The sequence below is a fragment of the Bubalus kerabau genome, chromosome 1 (genome assembly GCF_029407905.1).
Source record: "Bubalus kerabau isolate K-KA32 ecotype Philippines breed swamp buffalo chromosome 1, PCC_UOA_SB_1v2, whole genome shotgun sequence".
Taxonomy (NCBI): domain Eukaryota; kingdom Metazoa; phylum Chordata; class Mammalia; order Artiodactyla; family Bovidae; genus Bubalus; species Bubalus kerabau.
Genome location: NC_073624.1, coordinates 194427833 through 194432690, shown reverse-complemented (window position 1 = coordinate 194432690; position 4858 = coordinate 194427833).

The following is a 4858-nucleotide window of genomic DNA, read 5'->3' as shown; positions in this document are numbered from 1 at the left end:
TGATGTTTTCCTTCTAAACAACTCAAATCTCTATCTTTGTTCAACCAATAGATTTGCTATGACTTCAGTTCTGATTTCCAACACTGGGAGCTGGACAATGTTAAGCCTGCTCTAACTCTAACATGATGAGAAGAAACTAGTTGGAATTATAAAGCCAGGGCAGAGGAGTAATTCCCACACCTGGTGGAGGTGTACTTCCTTGGATGTTGATGTGGGCCAACTTTTGGGGCTCCTCTCTACTAAAGGCTCTCTTCCTCCATATCCTCTGAACATGCTGGATACATTCCTGAGGAACTAAGGGGCCACCTTAGAGCTGCATTCATTGACTCTGTGTCTTTTGAACTGTTTTCTATGCTAATTCCTCAGCAAACCCAAGCAAAGCCCACTTAAAACTAAGTCCAAACCTTTATTCTCTTCTAGCCCTCTAACTTAGACCCAAACTTTGTGGACTGACCAAAAAGATCATATAAAAAGATCATATAGTTCTCACTTGTCTCTTTGCCTCCCATATTAATTACATCATTCTGAAAATGAACCTCTCTTTAGGTTCATTTTCAGCTCCCACTATCCAGTGGCAGCTATCTACTCCTACCAGACTAACCATCTGCCCAGAGCTTTTGCTTCCTTGTAGTTGGAACATTCCAGTTTAACTGCCTGGTCTGTCCTTGACCTTATGCAACATGAAGCTCAGAATCATCTGCTATGGCAAGTTTTCTGATTCCATAAGGCTGCATTAGAGGTCCCTCTTCTGCTCTGCCCCTCTATGCTAATCCACTTGCCCCTGCCATAGCCTCATTGCCTGCACTGGAGTTGCTTTCTTTGCTCTATGTTTTTCACACCAGTGTGGAAGTGCCCTGACCGCAGTGACCTTATGCAGGGCTTACAATTTAATGGGCACTTAAGGTCCATCTAGTCAAGGCTATGGTTTTTCCAGTGGTCACGTATGCATGTGAGAGTTGGACTGTGAAGAAAGCTGAGCGCCGAAGGATTGATGCTTTTGAACTGTGGTGTTGGAGAAGACTCTTGAGAGTCCCTTGGACTGCAAGGAGATCCAACCAGTCCATTCTAAAGGAGATCAGTCCTGGGTGTTCATTGGAGGGACTGATGCTGAAGCTGAAACTCCAATACTTTGGCCACCTCATGTGAAGAGTTGACTCATTGGAAAAGACTGTGATGCTGGGAGGGATTGGGGGCAGGAGGAGAAGGGGATGACAGAGGATGAGATGGCCGGATGGCATCGCCGACTCGATGGACATGAGTTTGAGTGAACTCTGGGAGTTGGTGATGGACAGGGAGGCCTGGCGTGCTGTGAATCATGGGGTCGCAAAGAGTCGGACACGACTGAGCAACTGAACTGAACTGAAGGTTGCTGAATGTCTGATTAAATGAAGTGAATGATGAGCGAAAGAACTGATTTGTTTTTTATCTTATGAACCCTATGGACCATGTAATTTGTTTTCCATTTAACCTTGACTGATAGGTGAAGTACTATCAGGAATATATGGTGGGTATTCTAAGCTTCAGCAATATGTGAACTGTGAAACTTCCTGATGTTCAAGCTGGTTTTAGAAAAGGCAGAGGACCCAGAGATCAAATTGCCAACATCCGCTGGATCATGGAAAAAGCAAGAGAGTTCCAGAAAAACATCTATTTCTGCTTTATTGACTATGCCAAAGCCTTTGACTGTGTGGATCACAATACACTGTGGAAAATTCTGAAAGAGATGGGAATACCAGACCACCTGATCTTCCTCTTGAGAAATTTGTATGCAGGTCAGGAGGCAACAGTTAGAACTGGACATGGAACAACAGACTGGTTCCAAATAGGAAAAGGAGTACGTCAAGGCTGTATATTGTCACCCTGTTTAACTTCTATGCAGAGTACATCATGAGAAACGCTGGGCTGGAAGAAACACAAGCTGGAATCAAGATTGCTGGGAGCAATATCAATAACCTCAGATATGCAGATGACACCACCCTTACGGAAGAAAGTGAAGAGGAACTCAAAAGCCTCTTGATGAAAGTGAAAGTGGAGAGTGAAAAAGTGGGCTTAAAGCTCAACATTCAGAAAACAAAGATCATGGCATCCGGTCCCATCACTTCATGGGAAATAGATGGGGAAACAGTGGAAACAGTGTCAGACTTTATTTTTCTGGGCTCCAAAATCACTACAGATGGTGACTGCAGCCATGAAATTAAAAGACGCTTACTCCTTGGAAGGAAAGTTATGACCAACCTAGATAGCATATTCAAAAGCAGAGACATTACTTTGCCAACAAAGGTTCGTCTAGTCAAGGCTATGGTTTTTCCTGTGGTCATGTATGGATGTGAGAGTTGGACTGTGAAGAAGGCTGAGCGCTGAAGAATTGATGCTTTTGAACTGTGGTGTTGGAGAAGACTCTTGAGAGTCCCTTGGACTGCAAGGAGATCCAACCAGTCCATTCTGAAGGAGATCAGCCCTAGGATTTCTTTGGAAGGAATGATGCTAAAGCTGAAACTCCAGTACTTTGGCCACCTCATGCGAAGTGCTGACTCACTGGAAAAGACTCTGATGCTAGGAGGGATTGAGGGCAGGAGGAGAAGGGGACGACAGAGGATGAGATAGCTGGATGGCATCACTGACTCGATGGACGTGAGTCTGGGTGAACTCCGGGAGTTGGTGATGGACAGGGAGGCCTGGCGTGCTGCAATTCATGGGGTCGCAAAGAGTCGGACACGACTGAGCGACTGATCTGATCTGATTCTAAGTTTTAGGGATTTTCACATCCTTTCTCTCTCCCACTTTACTCCATTCTGACTTCTTCACAGATACTATGGTATCAGTACATTTTGGAACTAAATGAGAGTGCAGAAATATTTTAAAAATTAACAAATTTGTTTATCATTGTGAAAAAGCATCTGCCATTAATGCCTTATCTTGTCAAGTATCTAAAGACCAAGTATCTCCCAAACCCATGCTCTTATACAAACTTTATGAATGAGAAAATGTTATGTAAACATTACAGATGATTCTTCCCAACTGGAAAAATTTTGCTCTTTATAACACAGCTTAAAAGACAGCTTCTTTGTGAAACTCCTCTCACATCCCATTGCCAAACCACTGCAGCCATTCCATCTTTTTTCTTGGCCCATAGCATTGTTATATATTTGATTTCCCAATTAGATTGAGTAACTGATGTAATCAGTTTGTTATCTCCAGTGGCTTATCTTAGTTGTGAGCAGATAGAAGGTTTAAATACAGGATTTTTGAATGAAATAATTAATGAAAAAATTATATAAAGGGGAAGTCTGCTGACGACAGGAGAATGGATGAAGTTATAAGCATGGAACTTTGTTAGGACTGGAGCTTTCTGAAATGGGTGATTTTGTTTAGTAGTAACAACTACAACTACCAGTTAACAACTACAACTACCAGTAACAACTACAACTACATAGTAATGATATGCATGTTTCTTTTTTTTATTTTTTAACTTTACACTATTGTATTGGTTTTGCCATATATCAACATGAATCCGCCACAGGTATACATGTGTTCCCCATCCTGAACCCTCCTCCCTCCTCCCTCTCCGAACCATCCCTCTGGGTCGTCCCAGTGCACCAGCCCCAAGCATCCAGTATGGTGCATCGAACCTGGACTGGCGACTCGTTTCATATATGATATTATACATATTTCAATGCCATTCTCTCAAATCATCCCACCCTCTCCCTCTCCCACAGAGTCCAAAAGACTGTTCTATACATCAGTGTCTCTTTTGCTGTCTCGTATACAGGGTTATTGTTACCATCTTTCTAAATTCCATATATATGCATTAGTATACTGTATTGGTGTTTTTCTTTCTGGCTTACTTCACTCTGTATAATAGGCTCCAGTTTCATCCACCTCATTAGAACTGATTCAAATGTATTCTTTTTAATGGCTGAGTAATACTCCATTGTGTATATGTACCACAGCTTTCTTATCCATTCATCTGCTGATGGACATCTAGGTTGCTTCCATGTCCTGGCTAGTATAAACAGTGCTGCGATGAACATTGGGGTACACGTGTCTGTTTCAATTCTGGTTTCCTCAGTGTGTATGCCCAGCAGTGGGATTGCTGGGTCATAGGGCAGTTCTAGTTCCAGTTTTTCTTATATGTTTAAATTCTTGAGGCCAAACCTACAATAACTACTCTTTCATGTCAGTAACTTGGTCTCCTTCATGCCAATCACTAGGATATAATTATTTGAAGAAAGGGTCATTTAATATGTGGTTATTAGTTATTATATCTGTAATACTTTGGCTTCCCTGATGGCTCGGCAGTAAAGAATCCACCTGCAATGCAGCAGACATAGGTTCCATCCCTGGGTCAGGAACATACCTTGGAGAAGGAAATGGGAACCCACTCCAGTATTCTTACCTGGGAAATCCCAAGGACAGATAAGCCTGGAGGGCTACAGTCCATGGTGCGCAAAAGAGTTGGACACGACTTAGCAACTAAACAACAACAAATATAAATAAGAACTCATGAACAAGGGGAGGAAGCAGAGGAGAACAGTAAGGGAGGATGCTTGTGGCTGGGGAGCTGGACAAAGGCACCCTCCTTAAAAGTATTTTTAAAATGTCAATCGCAGGCGATATAACTCCCAAACTGTGTGAGAAGCCAGTTTGGGGGTCAGCATGGTAGGGGCAGCCCTGAGCTCCAGCCCACCCTGATTGAGGGTGATAGGGTTGGGGTGAAAAGCTCAAGTCGACAAGCAAAAGGTGCCAGTGTTTAGTTAGGTGCCAATGTTTAGTTAGGTGCCAAAGTATTTGCTTAAGAAATTAGTCACCTCCTTGGCCAAGCCCAGGCTGTTATCTTAACTGCCCTTTAACCGCTTCC